General features: G+C 43.2%; 1 protein-coding gene across 13 annotated transcripts in view; it reads right to left on the bottom strand.

Moving 5' to 3' along the window:
• The window catches only part of LOC122716132 (transcription factor Sox-2), a 270,718-nt gene extending 253,839 nt beyond the window's left edge, over positions 1 to 16,879 (bottom strand). For 11 of the 13 annotated variants that reach the window (XR_006346957.1, XR_006346951.1, XR_006346950.1 and 8 more), the window contains exon 1: positions 15,986 to 16,879. The gene's annotated coding sequence lies outside the window, so the exon portion shown is untranslated. The remainder of the gene's footprint in view (positions 1 to 15,985) is intronic. The other 2 variants (XR_006346964.1, XR_006346961.1) reach the window with 1 other exon arrangement.
• Positions 16,880 to 19,296: the final 2,417 nt, after the last annotated feature.

Genomic DNA, 19,296 nt, shown 5'->3' with positions numbered 1-19,296 from the left:
AGATCGAGTCCCTCTATTTCGCGTCCTCTATTATTTCTTTTATCAATCTGCGCGCTTTCAGGACGCTTTGAGGCCCGTTGAAAGCTGCGTGATAAATCATGAAATGTAAGAACCTACTACACCCACACACCCAGTCACGGGGGGCTACGCGCATTTATAGATATTTCGTACGTGTAAACACACGAAAGCGGCAGCCCAACACGAAAATAGGAAGAGGTGTTAGTGTAACGCACAGGAGGATGTGTGCAACAAGCTCGCGAGCACGAGGAGTAGGTGAGCGCGCACGTGTGCGTGTGTATATATATATATATATATGTATTTACGAACGTGTGTAAATACGTACATATATAAGCAACGGTTCAATAGGCGGCATTGCCGGGGCGAACACAGCATCCATACAGCTCGCCAGATGAGGTCTTCTAGCTTCCGTGGAGTCCGCGTGAAAGGATGCCCCAATAATATTCCATTCACCAAACCACCCCCAACTTCCACCCTGTAGCTTTCCCTTCCGCGTATATATCCCATCCCACGGACCGGTCTGGCCCGTGCCCACCCGCCCATTGATTTTTCATTCGTTGCCTTTTCAATAGTTTGTTATGAGCTTTCCTTCGCCGATGTCTCCTCTCCCGGGTTTCCACCAGGACCGGGCTTACTCTTCTTCCTTTGAAACCAGAAAACGGAACGGGGGGAGGATTGGCGGAGAATTTCCGACAGACCAAGTCCGACAGACGTGCAACTGTCCCGGCGAATTAGATGCGTTTGTCACGACTCGTCCGTTAAAGCCACCACCACCACCACCACTTTTTACTCCATCTCGTCGTCCTCGTCTCTCGAAATCACGCCGCCGTTCGATAATCGATGCGCGATAACGTGTAAAAATGCGCCGCGACGGGGAGAGCCGTGATGATTTGAATTTCAATATTTCGTACGAATGCGAGTGACAGGTGTTGGAGCGTCGAGGAGAGATTGGGATCGATCGAATTCGAAGAGTACGCGACATTCGAATGTCTCACAACCGGTGTTAATTGAGCGTGTAAAAAGGAAACGATGGATCGAATGGATCCAAAAGAGATTGAGCCAAAAGAGGAAATGTTTAAAATCGAAGTCTAAGAATATTTAGGTGGGAGAAGCGACGCACGATTTTTATCGCTCGATTATTTTTCCAATGAGAAGGGATAGATTCGATGCATTTTAGGTTCGATCCGATTCGAAACCGGTTGACAGAGATGCGAGGGAGCGCGGTGAAAAATTTTCGAAAGTATTTCCCCGCGAAACAGAGCGAAAATAACCTATAACTTTAATCAGGGATGAATAAAGGCAACCCTTTTCGGAGCGGCGCTGCGTCAAGGCGAAGAATGGAGATGAGGATGTAGCCGAGTATCGGCATTGTTTCCAAACAAAGCACGCCTTTCATACCACCGTGTACCCGCCCTGCAACCCCCATCCGCCTCGTCCACCCACAACCCCCGCCCGTGCACTCCCCACGGCTTTTCAGTCATTTGACACGCAAAGAAGTCAGGCAACCCGGCATTGTGGCGACCACCACCACCACCACTACGACCTATTGTTACCAGACCACTACCATAACCACCACCCCCGAAATCCACCCTTTCCTTGTTACCCTCTTGCCACCTTTGTCGAATTTGACGATCGATTCGATGACACCGACCTCCCGAACGGAAACGCCGTTCAAACCTTTACCAACTTCCCTTTTAATCCCGGATATTCGACCAGAAACTTTGATGATTATTTCCCCAAGGTCCACCATCCGCTTCCATCCAACGAATACGTCGCGAAAGATCGCGTATTTAGACCCCTAGATCAGAATTCTGCCGTTCGACGGAGGTATTCATTCATTGAAATTGCATTGCCAACTTCCTGAAACCGAGTTCCACCGGAGAGAGACTCTACCGAGGCAAAACACGAGAATGGAACAGGTACGAGCGGAACAGGTATCCGGCGACGCATCGATACTCGCTCCCGGCTACGGTGTCCCGATGGTTCGAGCAGACAGGCTCGATGGATGCCTACGTAGCGTTTCGATCCAACGAGAATAACACGATGACGCGATGAGAAAGAAGCTCACGTTTCGCGCGATTCCATTCGTTTCGAGATGGAAAATCGAGTTTCGCGAAAAGTACGAAAATGTTCTCCTCAAGGCAGGGGAGAACATCTTCGGTAGCGCGGTCTTCGAGAAGATAACGAGGACGCGCGCGACACACTGATCGGTGTGCACGTCGAGAGCGATTGCGGCCACGGTTGAACCGCGCCAACGAATCAGTGGTAGAGCGCGGCGGTCGCGAAAGCATCGACGGAATTATGCATCGGGCTGCATAATTCCGTTGCACACGGTAGCACGCGCGTCTGCGGCGTGCCGCCGGAGGGGAAAAGTCGATGGCTCGTAATGTGACAAACGAGGCGTCGTGATACGCGTCACGAAAATACCAGCCAAATGCCCGATACGCTTCCTTCTATTCGAATGTCGATACCTCGCGTCAGTCTTATTAATCTTCCGCCCGCGCCCGAGTCGGGATATATTGCGTATTATAGGCCGTAATAAAAAGTGACTCCCAACGAGAAGAGAAAAGAGAGGAGAAAGAAGGAGAGGAAGGGGAGAAAAGGTGGCAGCAAGAGGGAGCAAGAAAAACGGAGAAGGAAATAACATAAAGAGAGAGAGAGAGAGAGTGCATTCAGTACGCGAATTCTATGCGACTCGTACAATGCGAGTCCTCTCGCGGAAAGCTTGCACGCGGTTGCTGCTCGAGATTTCCAGATTTCACGACGCTGAATAAGCTGCCGATGCAAATTTAACCGGCGTTGTCGTTCCCCGCAGAAAAAGCCTAAATGCGTGCCGGAATAATTTGAATTTTTTCCCTCGTTTCCGGCCGTACAATGCCACCCTCTCACCGATCCGAGAGAAAGTTCGCGCGAACGAACTTCTCTCTGTGTCTCTACGACTCTCGTCTATCCCTTCAAACAACCATTTTCCGGCCTGATTCAAAATTAAAACGGTTTAAAATTGAAACGAAATTTACGAAAGGATAGATAAGACCGATAGATATAAATTTAAAGGGAGAATAATGAAAGGGGGGAGGGAAGGAGAAAATGGAAAAATAAAATAAAATAGACGGGAAAATCGAATAGTCCAAGTAAGCGAGGGAGGGTGAAATCGGCTAATCTAAAAGACTGGATGGAATCAACGGGAGGTTGGTAGGTGGGTAGGTAGGTAGGTAGGTAGGTAGGAGGACGCAAATAGCCACGTTTGCCGACAGAGGAACCTGTTAAAAGTTGGAAACTGCACTGACAGAATAGGGTGGTGGGATGAAAAGGTATACACAGGTGCAGCGGGACGTGTATGGATGCCAGTGTCGTCGGTCACACGCACAGGATGAAGGACGATCGCCGGGTAAAAGGGATCGAGGAGGAGAAGCAGGAGGACGTTGGGTTGGTGTTGGATAAAAGGGGTGGAAAAGGGGGTGGCAAAGTAGAGGGGATACGGGGGAAAGAGAGAGAGAGAGAGAGAGAGAGNGAGAGAGAGAGAGAGAGAGAGAGAGAGAGAGAGAGAGAGAGAGAGAGAGAGAGAGTCCATGCGAATATGTTATACGCTCAAGCTCGTTCGCTCGTAACCGCGCAGTAGAATAGACGAATTGTTCGGCAGCGGAGCTTTTGTCTATTTTACGGAGTTCCAAGGGCTTCCAGCGGAGGGGTGAGTGGCGCAGCGGAGAAAGACACAGAGGGTGAGGGAGTGAGCTGAAAGCTCGGAAATATATTCTCAACTGAACGTTGTACGGATTCGCGCACCGGGCGTTCCTAATTATTGTTTTCCAGGCATCCGTCCTTTCTGCTTGCTGCGGTGACTGAAATTCTCGTTTCGAAACTTTCCCTTCACCGCTGGCGTCGAGGAATTACCGCGCGAACCACCGGTCGCCGCGTTCTTTTTTTTTTTTCCACCCCCTCACACATCTCTTTCGTTTCCATTCGGAGTAGACGGTGGTCCTACGCTTTATCACCCTCTCCCCCTTCCTATCCCCGTATCATACCATGCGTACAAAATTAATAAATTAACGAAGGACAACGCGTCCTCCAAAGCGTTTAAAATATTTCGAATTAGCGTATCGTCTATGCGCGTAAGCGTTAATCGCGAAAATCGTCCCGATTTTAATCTCTCTCTTTCTCTTTCTCTCTCCATCTCTCGTACGAGCGGGATTCTTCTATTTCTCATTATCGCGTATTCAAACGATATTTCGAGAAGGAACGAACGTGAACCGTTTTCGAACGAGAACGAGAAACGTACGAAACGAGGAAACGCGAGGACGAAGGAATATGAGATAGAAGAAAGGATCGGTGCAATGGAGCAAACGAAAGCGAAGGAATAGAGGGTGGTTTAGGTGGTAGAGAACGGGAAGGAGAACGGGATGAAGAGAAAGGGATGTTGGTGGGGCGGTCGTATCGGTTAAGTGGGGGAAATTGCAAAACAATGAGACGGCGGGGTAGGGGTAACAATGTGAGGGACAATAGGCCTGATAATGTGCCAGAGAATGGACGCCTAGACAAAAGAGTCGAATAAGGGCGCGCGCACCTACCCGATCCACCACCCACATTACACCATCGACTCTCGTCCGTTGGCGTATATATATATAGAGAGAGAACGGAGAAGAAAGAAAAAAAAAAAAAGAAAAAAGACACCTGCATGCTTCGATGTGGGTTATTTTAAGTTTGAAACAATAGCAACTCCGCGTAAATTAATCCTCTTCTACCATACGAAAAGCGAGTAAAAAGTTTCGTGGATACAACAACAACAATGAAATACAAATCAGAATTCCAGTGTGGTGAATGAAATTGTGATGAAAACGCAAAAGAAAGAAAAAAAAAAAGAAAAGAAAGAAAGAAAGAAAGAAAGAAAGAAAGAAAAAAAAAACCATACGATTCTTTTACCGAGATTGCCGAATGGATATTTCGATGGAAGGTGTCGATAAGGACGAACAACCCCGTTAAAACGATTGGATTATCAAGCAAAGGGATGAAACGTGAGCGTGTAACCGGTGTGCGCAGAATAAACCAGAGGGATCAGAGCGGAGATCAGGGACGAGAGTAACGCGTGGAACCTACCGCAATGCCAGAGGCCAACGCCTGACATAACCGCGAGTTCTGGAGGGGTTGCGAGTCAAGGGGTTGAGCGATCGAAACCTCGATGTTAGCAGCCCGCTCGTCTGGCGTGCACCTGTTGTTTCTACTTGCTCTCGAATCAGTCCGCGCCCGTATCATTGCGCCGTCGATCGATCCATCGTAATCGATCTTTTCTCCATTTCTATCCTCTTTTTTATCGATCCTGAAAAATTATTCGATTAATCGGAACGTCTTAACGTCTCGTAACGAAAATTCCACTTTCGCGTCGTAAAAGAAACGCGACGTTTCGAAAAAGAACGAACGCGACTCCCTTCCTAACGACACCTTCTCTCTCTCTCTCTCTTTCTCTCTCTCTCTGATAATTAGCATTTAAATATAAACGCGGTTGCCGCGAGGTACGATACGAAGTACCATGACGCACGGTTAGATGGAGAACAAAAAAGTGAACTCTCCTTACCTTTTCGCTCGGAGAAAAATGCGTCTCGACGGTGTCTACGAGATCGCGATGGTGTCGTTCTTCGAAACTAAGAAAGCGAGCGAACTCGGGCCTGAAGAAGGAAGGAAGGAAGGAAGAAAGAAAGAGAAAGAGAGAGAAAGAAAAGGAAAAAAGTGGAAGAGGAAAGGAGGAAGAGGTATATATATAAGAAAAGAAAGAGAAGAGGAACGAGGCGAAGAAAGAGGAGAAGGACGAATGACGGCAGAAGACGATGAGGAAAAAGAGAAGAATCAAAGAGGAGAGGAAAGAGAAGTTCTGAGGAGGGAAAGACCAAGGCACCGAGGACAGAAGTGGCCGTACAAGGCAGGAGCGCCACAAACAGTCCATAGAAATTCCCCGGCCGTAGAATGCAACTGCTTCTTTGTGTAACACAGCTTACACAGATAGCCGCGAGTCCGTGTTTAAGCGAGCGTCGATGTGCGCGAGAGTTGGCGAGCGCGCGCCTGTTATTTAAGCTTCGCATAATGGCAACTCTTTTATGCTTCTTGTGTCTTACATCTGAGACTGTGTCGCTCCAGAGGGCGCATTCATTCCCGTGAATACCGTGCTCGGGCCTCACAATGGCCTTCTCTACGCCGCCTGCAGCAGCCACGGCACACCACCGAGTTGCGCACTCAAAGTGCAGCCACTCTAAGGATGCGCGACGCGGTCGCCTTAGTTTACAGCCTTAGGACAACCACCGTGTCGCCCCACCTCTTTCCCTTATCTCTATCCAACGTTCTAACTTTTCCTACATCGAGATTCTTTTCTTTTCATTTTTTATTTTTTTTTTTTTTCCCATCATCGCGACGCGTCCTCCTCCTCCTCCTCCTCCTCTTTGACCGATCTTTTACACGGTCTCTTTGATGACGAGTTAATTCGCATCCTCGACCGAGACGCTGGTCTTTCTCCCGGAGGAAGGATTCTCCGGCCGGGAGAGGGCAGGGAGCAGGGAGAAAGTTGAGAGGCAGGGAGGGAGGGGCGAAGAAAATGATGCTCGCGATAGGAAAGAATACATCATCGAAACGATTGTTACTCGAAAAGCCGAGACGAAACGAAGCGAGAGGAGGAATAGCGCGATCCCCATCCCCCGCCGACTTCTCTTCTTTCATTTATTCCGCGAGGGCCGTCAATAGGAGAAAAAGCTCGATCCGCAAACTTTTGTGTCGCTGGTTCGCTCCGCGACGACCTTCCGGGGGAGGCGAGTTTCGAGGCCGGTTTATCGTCGAACGATCGTTTCTCCGAATAATCGCGAACGTGCCTAACGATCGTGGCCGAGGTGGTTGGGTTCGTGCACACGAGGCACGCCACCTTGCGATCGGTCACAAAACAGCGACACAATAACCGGGCCGCAACAATGCCGGGCGACAATGCAGCGCCACCAACACACCGGCGAGCCGAATCTATTGTCTGTACTTCTCTTGTTCTCCTTTCATCCCCTGCACTTCCACGACGAGCCGCAAAGAACGAGGGAGAGGAGCCGGAGAATCGAGCTGCGCGAGGCGAGAGGAGAGGGAAAAGCTATCCGCGAATGTCGCGACCTCACGGGACGACTTTGTTTAATTGCGCTGACTCGATTAGACGACCACTCTCCCAGACTCGCTCGAGTTCTTCCGCATTGTATTTTTGCGGCCGTTGTTAATCCCGTAATCATCGTCCCCCCGGAGTAACAGGAATTCAATGCGTCGTTCCTCCATTCACCACATCTCCGACCATTCTTTCTCCATTTTCCTTTCTCATTCCCGCCACCAACTTCGCCACTATGAAAAGACTACGTATATATATATATATATATATATATATTGAAAACCAGTTCCTGCTTCGTTTCTCTCGATTCTTCTTCCAAACATTTGTCGCGCTTGTTCTCAAATCGCGTGGAAAATTCTGGTAATCCCGTTCGAGACGAGATCATCCACCACCAAACATCGTCTTCGCGAATCAAATATGCAGCTATCAGCAGTCAAGGGAAGAAGGAAAAGAAGGAAAAGAAAAAGAAAAAGAAGAAGAAGATCGCCCACTTTGCAATGACCGGCTAAAAGAATACGGAGTGGCGAGCGAGTATAGAGAGAGGGAGAGAGAGAGAGAGTAGCTTCACGCAGGAAGATGGATCAGAGAAAGAAAAAGAGAAATGATACGGGCGAGGGAGGGTGTGGAGCGAGAAAGAAAGAGAGAGAATCGGCCGCCCCACTCATCCTCCCGTCCGTCTCATTGTGTCGGACGATTGTCTTAGAATAATGGCGGAGACTCACAATAGTGACTACAATGCTTGCTCGTCTAACAATGCGGTGACGTCACGCAGCGTCGTGTACGTGAATGTACCGGCACGGGCGCCCCGACGTCGTGTGCGTCGTCTCTTCAGAGTTCCTCTTTCTCCCTCCCCCTTTCTTCGCGGCTCCAACCGTCTTTCTCTCGCACCCCCGTCCTTTCTTTCCGCGATTCTTCCTTTCGTTATTCCGTAGCCCGATCACCTACTTACGCTCGAGTGGGGCTCAATTGCCACTAGCTGCACCAAGATTGCACGCGTTTGATACAATTAACGACCTGGGGGCCTCAAGCTCCGCGAGACATCGGAGGTGAAACGATCTCTCGTTTCGGTTTTCGCGCGCAAAAAAAAAAAAAAACGAGGTGGCGCCTACGCCAGACCAAGACTCGGCGCCTTGAGAAACGAACGGACAAAGGCGGTCGAGAAGAAAGGAGACGGAGGGGAGGCGAAAGGACGTATCGACAGAATTCGATCGAAATTTTCGAAGAAATTTATTTGCTCGCGTGGCTCTCCAACAAGGACGAAAACCAACTTTCCGACGTTACCTTTCCTGTCTCCTTTACATCGATCAAGTTTGACTTTCATCGGGTCGCGTGTACGACGACAGTCCCTATCGTTCCAGCCACCCCTGCGTGACTGTGGATTCGGTCAAGTCATCCCTGGGGATGATTTCGAAACGCGATCCACTCCCCTTCCTTTGTTACGCGATAGGGCGTCGGTTAGCAAGGTTATTAAGCGAAACGATAAGTGCAATTACGCGCCGACAGTTCCACGCGTCAATATCTCCAACTTTTCTTATCCCAATATTTTTCTTATTCGTGTGGAATACGATCCCATCGCGGATTAAACGCGGAGAAAAGAAATAATTTCGAAACCTTATTGCGTGACTTTTTTTTAATACAAGAGGTAGAGAGATTGATGCTTGATGATTAATAGCATAGAGGATGAAAAGAAGCCTATCGAGGAGATAAGAATAAACCGAGGCGCGTCTTGAGGGCGTGAATGGAGTCGACTGTTAATTAATACCGAGACGCATTAAATTGCGCGAATTGTGCGCCGTTCGCGGAGGCTTTTTGCAAAGATCGGACGCGATGTTGAAAAGATTCTTATTAGCAAATAGCATGGTGCACCCAACGGAGTTGATACACGAGGGGATCGAAAGAACGGAGGAAGGATCTTCTTCATCTTTGCGCGCGGGCCGCGAGATCCAACAGGATTCTCGCAAAGGTGGAGGGACCAAGTGGGGCAGGGAGAGCAGAGAGAAGCGAGTTCTTTCGTCGACACGGACGTTACGAGCTGCGAACACTTGTATTTAAATAGTTTTTCGTGGATTCGCGATGTCTGGAAACGCGTTTCAAGATTCGCGAGCGAGGAGAAAAATCAAACGATACCTTCGTATTTCTCTTCTTTCGAAAACGATAAAACGTTTCTTTACGAATTTCATGATTATTAACCAACTTTCGATACCAAAGAAAAATTATCATGATTTTGATACAGATACGATGCTATCTCGGACGAGATACCTCTTACATTTATTATCGATACGAGATACGAGATATATTTGATTCGAAAATTTGGAATAAATAGATCGATTTGTAAAACATTTTTATCGTTGATAAAAATGACTTATGCTTCGTATTTATCGTTTTTAAATCTCTTATTTTTATTCCCTACGAAACGCTCGAAAGTACTATACATAATACGTAATAATGATACGATACAATTTTTACAAAAATATCTACTTTATTTCCGTCCGTGCATTCGTATATACCGTTTTGCAGATATCTCGTTTGCATCATACGATATCGTGTAGTAAGCATCGTATCTACGACATTATGAAACCGAGATATCTCGCGTTTGGTATCGCGAAAGGATTAACAATAAATAATTCAAAAACGATCGAAAAATCTAAAAAAAGAAAAAATGGTTCATCGATCGCGAAATAATAAACGAAAACATAACCGCGGGACGAATGTTTGGTTTGCCAAGCATGTTGCCAACCAACAGGAACATTCTTTTCAAGTCCTGTCGTTTGATGAACGAGAAACGATCGGCGACGTTCAAAGCGATCTTGCACGCGGCTGGAGGAGCGACGATAGCACAAAGATTTCGCGAAAGGGGTGGACAGGGAGGGTTGGAGGAGAGAGAGAGAGAGGAGGAGGAGAGAAAGAGATAAAGGGAACCCAGAAAGACAGGGGTACATTGTGCTGGGTCGCTTGATACTTTATTCCGTATAAAAGGAACGGCGGAACAATGGCGGGAACGCGGAAGAATGGAATGAAATGGGACCGAGGGAGACGGATCGGGAGAAAGGGAGAAAGAAAGAGGCGCACTCGCGCCAGTGTGAAGACTCATCACTCTGTAAACAATGCGAGAAGCGAGAGTGACTCAAAGAGTGGCGGAATCCTCAGAGTCCTTCCCTCCGCTCGAGAAAAAGAAGGGGGATGGATGATGGAGAAGGAGGAGGAGGAGGAGGATGAGGGCCGGAGAGGGAACCGTCCATCCACGCTTTCATTTTTCTAATATTTCGACTTTCTTGAACATCGACGAAGCTTTCTTCGTGCATCCGTCGAGGACTTTGTGGCCTCGCGCGAAGATTACGCGCGATTCTAATGGATTCTGGCGTCTATTCTCGCGGATTACGATAGGATCGATCTTACAAAATTTTACGATTACGATTACGATTACGAACGATGGATAGGAAGATAGCGATAACGATTTTTCAAATTTTCCCCTTCCTTTTCTTCATTTCTCGATGGAGACGAAGAAGGGAAAAGTTGTCGGAGCGTGAAAACACGAAAGAATCGTTAGGACAAATAAAAGTTCGCGGGTCAGGAAGCAGCGTTTGCGCGAAATTCGAGCGATACCGCCAACGTCGGCGCGGTGATCGTCGTGGTCGTTGTTAGGAGGAGGATTCACAAAGCTATCGGCCGTGGCAGGGGCCGTGGTATTGTTGGACGAAGATAGGATTCCTTTGATTGTCCGGGACTGTGCGAAACCGTCCAACGAACGAAAGGGAGGAAGAGGTGAGAGGCACTGGGAGAAGAACCCGCTTTACATAACGCGTTATCCACCGCGACAATGGCCGCCGAGAGCCGCGCCTCGAGAAAGAATCGTTTGATGTCGAAGGATTCATCGCGACCGTGCTTCAAGTGAGGCCAACGGAGAAGAGAAAGGGGCCAGGAAGTGGAGGGAGCGGGACAAGGAAGGTTGGAAAATTAATTTCACCCGGTGAACAGAGAGGGAACGAAAAGCATCGGCTCTGGTTGAACGCTTCAGAATAGCCGAGCAAGACGGAGAAACCTTTCGACTGTCCGAGATCGAAGCGTCTGCGAGCGATTTTTTTTTTTATCGCCACGCTCGATAAATGAACTTCTATTTCTTTCTTCATAAATATCGTATACGTCAATTTTCAATTTTCGCGTTCCGTGATCGATCTTACAAATATTCTTTATTATCACTACTAAAAATAATAATCCTCGTTTCTTCGTCGCTGCTTTTTCTCGTTTCTTGTTCGAAAAGTCGAAAGGAATTTCGAGAAATCGAAAGGAATCTCGAAAGGAATTTCGAAAGATCGCGTGAAATTGATAGCGCACGCTGAAATCGAGGTTGAGACGATTCTTGATCTCCCCTGGTCGCAGAAGTTGAAGAGACTCAAATGTGCCGCCAATGGCAAAGGGGTGCGTGGCGCCAGTCAGGACAAGTCTTATAGAAGCTGTAGAAAGAGAACGAGAAGCAGAAGGCGATCCACAAAGAGCGAGGAAGGGAAAGAAAGACGGTAGGGTGTGGGATGGGGGTTGAAAATATTTAGACATCCGCGAAGGGATGAATAAGACTAAATTGTATCCACAATGCTGTCTCAGAGGCAGACGCGCTCTGAATAGCCTTAATAAACTCGCTGAATCCTCGGAAATATTTCCAAGCCGGAGGAGTACCGAATGCGGCGAAAACTCTTCTCCCCCCACCGACTTCACGTTCTTCTCGTTCTAGCAAAGCAACTACCCCCTCCCCCTCCACCTCCCCCCGACCACCCATCGCGACCAACACCGCCACCTTTCGCCCCACTCTTTATCGTCTATGTATCTTCGAAATACGAACGTGACAGGGGCCTCTTGAAAATTTCCTCGAGGGGCCCCCACGCGACAAAATGCAACCGGGTGAAACGTCAACTTCCCCAATATCTCTATTTCTCGACGCGATTCCTCCACGTTCAAAGTTTCCCAAAGTCACGGGAAAATCGCAAATCATTTCCGCGACACACGAAACAAATCGACGATAATCGATCGAATTCGCCGTATTGTATTGAAAAAAAATCAAGACACGATTCCCCACTCTACATCTCGCTTTCAAGATATAAACGAGCACACATTTACGCGCCTCTTATCGGTCTGCATAATGCGTAGATTTGCTACCCGCTGCGATACGCTTTTCCCTGCATTAAGAAAAGAGCATTCGCTCGTTTGTCCCACACGCGCCATTTATACAAATTTTACAATTGTGCCCGAGGATAGAATTTACAAGAGAGGGTCAATTTACAAGATGTTGGAGAAACTTGTCAAGACTTTCGATCAAATTAATTCGTTCTATAACTCGTTCTCTCACTTTCCCCCCTTCCCTATTCCAATCGAAGATCCATCACCCATCACAAAGCAGAAAAAACCCATCGATTTTTCCGATTCCCTACCAAACGAAGTGTGCGGTTCGAATCTAAATCGATACGTCATTACGCGTCCTACAGAAATCATGAAAGTTCACCGTTCGCGACGAGAACGACGAGAACGACGTCGACGACGACGACGACATAAAAAGAGGAGGAGGAGGAGGAGGAGGACGAATACATCGAACGCGGTGCACCGACCGAGGGAGAGAAACGAATTGCGTGAAAGGGTGCGGAAAAGGAAGCAGGAGAAGGAAGGGGCAGGTGGAAGCGGAGCCGGGCAGAAACGGATTCACGATTTCGCATGAATCGCTAGTTACTGAATAAAGTCCTTTCGGCCGGGTTGGCCGGAGCTAGCGGTGGCTGACTTTACTTTATTATATGTATATTCGCTGCACCAGGATGGAAGAGGGTTTTCGCGGAGTTGAAGGGACCGAGGGGTGGTTGGCGGAGGAGGAGGAGGAGGAGGCGGTGGGTGGGGAGGGTAGTCATTCAACCGTGCGGTTCTATGAAATCAAAGGCCACATTGTCACCGGAATTACCTCCATTCGGAAACGACGTATTCAGGCTAGCAGGCGCACGTGGAATTAACCCTATTTGTTTGCCGCCTTCGAGTCGCGTGTAACGAAGCCACGATTTATTCGCGTATGCCGCGCCGCGCCGCACCGCACCGCGAGGGACACGGGACGGATCCAATGGGCGGAATCGATACCAGGGGATATCAGGGTAGGATAGAGCAACGGTGGACCAAGGAAAAGGAGTTTGTTCCTCGGCAAGAATCTTGAATCGCGGCTAATGAGTCGTTACCAGTCGTTCGTTCTTGAATAAAATCACCGCGTCAAACGGGACGACGACGTGACGACATCCACTGCTGCTTTATGTTGAAATGCCAATTACACGGACACGACGATTAAGCGAAATAACCGTTATTGGTGCACGTCGCGGCGCAAGGATGCGGCGATTAGAGTAAGGTCGAGGAAAACGAATCGTCGCCGCACGAGAGAATTTTGGAATTCTCTTGTGCGAGAGATATTTTTTATTCCTACTTGAAATAAATTATGCTCCGATTCAATCTTCCGATTCAAATTCCGACGACAATCGACGAAGAATTGATCGAGATGTTAAATACACGAAGTCCAATATCTATAGTTCAATTTCTATACGAATTTTGGGAAATTCTCTATTCGGATCCGTTTAACGATGAATAGAAAACGCGTGGACATCTATCGTTTTACCGATAGGAAATTCAGCCGAATTTTATTGATTAATTGATCGACGATCCGTCACCGGGATAGTTCACCAATAGGGTTATTATATAGGATATCGCGTCGATCCTGTCAGCTGTTGGCGTTACGGTTAAACCCACCGAAATTTCACGCCTGCAGATGACACCGCCTAATTCACCGGCTATCCCACGCTGCGATATCGGTTTAGATATTGGACTATCCGCAGTGAATTTTCGTTTATTACGGGCAGGTGTAAATTATAATTATTTCGGTAACATCTGCCTCTCTTCGCGCGCTGTTCGAAGATAGAAGAGGTATCCTATCGACTAGATCTAATATTAAATTTTCCACGCCCTTGCGTTCTATAAAACTATCTACCAAGTACTAATAACCGTATTTCGATCAATGAAAATTGGATCAATCGGAATAAAGTCTATTAACAAGGATTCGATGACTCTTCGAGATTCGATTAAACGGAATCGAGAATAGAGGATTAAAAAAGAAGGAGAAAAAAAAAAGAAAGAAAGAATAAACAAGAACAAATAAAAGCAAAGTCGTATAATATCTATTACCACGTGTGTCTTCAAAGGTGAACAGTCACAGGTGGGTGCGGGTCGTGGGTGCGGGTCTTGCTCGATTCGGTCGTGTAAGACAGAGAATAGGAGATTCATGGAAGGTATATTATTTCAAAAGCTTTCGGAGAGTGCGATCTTTGTGGTCGCGTTGAAGACCGCTAACGAAGCTCCCCGTTTCCAACCGAACCACCCCCCTCTGGCTACGATAACAATGGTCGATTTTAATATACGCGCGACAAGAGTGAGCGAGATGAACGAGCAACAACGGGGAAAAGACGATCTATATTCGACGTACGAACAAAAATTGGGATAGAGAATCAAGAAGAAGAGAGATACGACCAAAGAAAAGTTAGGCAAAACGAGAAGAACTCGAGGAAGAAACCACAGGATTCAACGAGTGAAGGAATAGAAGAAGAAGAAGAAGAAAAAGAAGTAATAGAATAAGAAGTGATAAAGGATGCAAAGAAGAAAGAGAAAGAGAAAGAAGACAGCAGAGAAGAGCAGAGGAGCGTGCAAAAGCACACGCAAAGAAAAACAAATGAACGCTGCCTAACCGAAACAATTGAAGCCTGCGTGGAATAGGGGTTGCTGGCCTTTTATGTTGCCCACCCTCTATGCTCGCCACCCCCGACCAACCACCACCTTTCCCAGTATGCCTAACCCGCAGCTATATCCAACGCCACCTCCACCAGCGCCTCCGTCAACCCCCTACCCCCATTTTTATTCCCCCGTTTTTGGCCCTCTCCACCATCCTCTTCGCGTTTTGCCTCGACGGGACTTGAACGAGGATATTCGAGCGATCGTTCTGATGAGGCCTTTATGCGATTCGCGAGAGCCTTTCAGCCGCGCACGCCTCGGATAAGAATTTCAATTTCTCTCTACCGGCGCACGATTGTATCGGCAGCCGCTTATGCATCGCTGATCGTTTCCTCGTTTCTCAGGGATACGATTCTTTATATATATTTTTTTTTCTTTTCCCTTTTTTCCGTTTCTTTCTTTTCTTTTTTTTTCTTTTCATCGAGTTTAGAAAGTCCCGAAGTGGTTTACGAGCAGAATTTTTAGAGCTAGTTTTTTCTATTCGTAACAAAATTTTTTTTTTTTATAATTTCTTATTGATTATAAAAAATTGTATCCCCTTTCTATTGTTAATTTCGTTTTTTCTTTCAAAAAATCGAATGATAATTGTAAATATGATTGAATTATATACCAATAATGCAAAATTATCAGTATATAACTGAATTTTTTATACTCTATATATTCGTATTAGGATATAAAACTTATAGAAAAATAATCTATCGCTTGAAGAGTTTATATCTATATCTATCTATACGCTCTTATATCTATACGCTCTTATATCTATACGCTTATACTTATATATAAAGATTGCCTTGAGTTTCGTGGAAATATACTAGAAGTTCGAATATAATTGATAAAATAAAAATAAAAAGTAAAAAAAAAACCCTACTATATAAACATTTGCTGAGATCTGAATAGAATTATCTAATCGCTATTAATCGTTAAAAAACGTCTAATCGCGGCGCGACTTTGTGGCTGGCTAGGATTCCGTAAAAGCAGGTGAAACTATAAACGAGATGCAATGGCACCGAGTGATGAACGAGTACTGATCGCGCATTAAAATACAACATTTAAAAGTGTACTCACCGTTCGATGTCACAGGAAATTTGGTACACAGCAACATAAATCAGATTCCCAGAGATGATAGAGATACGGCACTCTAACAGCCACTCAGTCAAAGCCAAATGTCATAGCAATCCGCGCACTACATCGGGCCTCGTCGACGCGTGTCACGTCAAGGCAAAATTCAAAACCGAAATTCCGAGCATTGTCCTCGTGTCATAGCGTCAGTCACACGCGATTCCGAGAAACACGGTTCTGTTGAAATTGCTTCGACTTGACCACAGCCCGCGGCAAGACAACAAACATTTCGATAATATGTTAACGAAACGATCAACACAAACGATGATTCTAAAAACTTTTTTTCGAAACACATGCCAAACACGCCTCGACGACATTATTAACTGCGTAATAATACACAGCCATATCCCGCCAAAAGTAGTACAGGAAAAGGAAGAAAATTCCTGGTTTACGGAATTCGCGAGCTCTCATTGGCTGTTCTTTTTCTAATAACGAATCATCTTCGAGAATTATATGAAGCTTCTACTACGTTGGTCAAGATCAGGTTGTGTCCATAATTGACACCTGCAAATTAATAATTTCGATGGACGAAAACAGGAAACGTTGTTTGTATCCGATCGACGCATTTTACGCGACATATTCTTTCCAGAAGATGAATTTTTTGTTTAATCGCGATCAGATGCACTGTCAACGCGAAATTCGACACTAATATATCACTTCACAAGAAATGCGTGCACACTTATTAGTCCAAAATGTCCGACACGTAAAAATTTCCTTCCCACTGTACTTAAATAATAAACCGCATCAATATATAGATTAACGTTACTTTCACTATCGCGAAAAAATGTAAAATAATCTGATTTTCAAATAGAAAATAAATACGAACACTACCGCGTAGTTCATCGTATCGCGCGCAGCATGGAACTGATCGTGCCTCGACCGTACCTCCCCACCACTTCGCGTCCCCACTACTACTCGACAATGTACGCGTCGCATATATGCTTATATTACTACATATATCAAAACAATTATTAATATATATTCAATTTAACAATTTCTTAACAAAAAAAAATAAACATATCATTCTCTAAAACAATAAAAATTAAAAATTTTTTTCTAGGAATATTATCAAATTATAAAATTCTTATTTCTATACGAATATATTATACATAATATAACGTTTATATGATCGAAAACTTTAAGCTTTCGATGTATTAAACATATCTAAAAACAATTAATAGTTAATTTTTGTAATAATAATAATTAAAAAAATTATTCTAATAATTACAAAAATTAAAATATTTATCTATCTGAAATGTTACAAACATTCTTATTTTTGTACATCGATTAATGTTATATTATGATTCTAAATATAAGAATTTTATAATATTCAAGAAAGACAAAAATTTTTATTTCTGTAATTTTTAGAGTAATACTTTATTAATTATAATTATTACAGAAATATTAATCATTTACAGAGATATTTAATACATCGAAATCTTAACGGTTTCGATCGTATAAACGTTACATTATGATCGTAAAAAAATAAGAATTTTATAATATTTGAGAAGAAAAGCAGAGTTTAATTTTATTAATTTTATAACTTTTAAGAACAATTAAATATTGAATATTTAATTGTTTGAAAAATGTTTAATACATCGAAATCTTAATGTTTTCGAGCTTATTAATTTCATATTATGATCGTACAAAAATAAGAATTTTATAATTAATAATTCAGGAAAGACAAAAATTTTTATTTCTGTAATTTTTAGAGTAATACTTTTTTAATTATAATTATACAGAAATATTAATTATTTACAGAGATGTTTAATATATCGAAAACTTAATGGTTTCGATCATATAAATGTTACATTATGATCGTACAAAAATAAGAATTTTATAATATCTGAAAGGAAAAGCAAAGATTAATTTTATTAATTTTATATAATATTTACGAACAATTACATATTGATTATTTAATTGTTTAAGAAATGTTTAATACATCGAAATCTTAACGGTTTCGATCGCATAAACGTTACATTATGATCGTATAAAAATAAGAATTTTATAATATGTGGAAGAGAAAACAAAGTTTAATTTTATAATTATTACAAACAATTAAATATTGCTTATTTAATTGTTTAAGAAATATTTAAAACATCGAAATATTAAACATTTCCATCATATAAATGTTATATTATGATCGTTTAGACATAAGAATTTTATAATATTCAAGGAGGACAAAAATTCTTATTTCTGTAATTATTAGATTAGTACTTTTTTAATTGTAATTGTTACAGAAATATTAATTATTTACAGGGAAGTGTAATACATCGAAATTTTAACGGCTTCGATCGTATAAACGTTACATAATAATCGTATAAAGCTAAGAATTTTATAATATTCAAGGAAGACAAAAATTTTTATTTCTGTAATTTTTAGAGTAATACTTTTTTAATTATAATTATACAGAAATATTAATTATTTACAGAGATGCTTAATACATCGAAACTTTAACGGTTTCGATCATATAAATGTTACATTATGATCGTATAAAAATAAGAATTTTGTAATATTTGAAAGGAAAAGCAGAGATTAATTTTATTAATTTTATATAATTTTTACGCACAATTAAATATTGATTATTTAATTGTTTAAGAAATGTTTAATACATCGAAATCTTAACGGTTTCGATCGCATAAACGTTAAATTATGATCGTATAAAAATAAGAATTTTAAAATATTTGGCAGGAAAGGAAAAGTTTAATTTTATTAATTTTATAATTATTACGATCAATTAAATGTGGATTACTTAATTATTTAAAAAACGCTTAATACATCGAAATATCATCGAAAATTTTAAGATTTCGATGTATTAAATATTTGTATAAATAATCAATATTAAATTATTCGTAAAAATTATAAAATTAATAACCTTTCACTTTGCTTTTTTTCTCAAATATTATAAAATTCTTATTTTTATACGATCATTACCGTTAAGATTTCGATGTATAAAACATCTCTCTAAATGATTAATATTTCTATAATAAATATAATTGAAAAAGTAATAGTCTAAAAATTAAAAATAAAAATTTTTGTCTTCCTTGAATATTATAAAATTCTTCGTTTTATACGATCATTATGTAACGTTTATATGATGGAAGTAGTTAAGATTTCGATGTATTACAAACTGTAAATAATTAATATTTCTGTAATAATTACAATTAAAAAAGTACTACTCTAAAAATTACAGAAATAAAAATTTTTGTGTTCCTTGAATATTATAAAATTGTTAGTCTTATACGATCATTATATAA

Source organism: Apis laboriosa, unplaced genomic scaffold (genome assembly GCF_014066325.1).
Source record: "Apis laboriosa isolate Shangri-la unplaced genomic scaffold, ASM1406632v1 scaffold42_cov153, whole genome shotgun sequence".
In the NCBI taxonomy this organism is placed as follows: domain Eukaryota; kingdom Metazoa; phylum Arthropoda; class Insecta; order Hymenoptera; family Apidae; genus Apis; species Apis laboriosa.
Note: the sequence above shows the minus strand (reverse complement) of the source record. Positions and strands in the feature narration are given on the sequence as shown.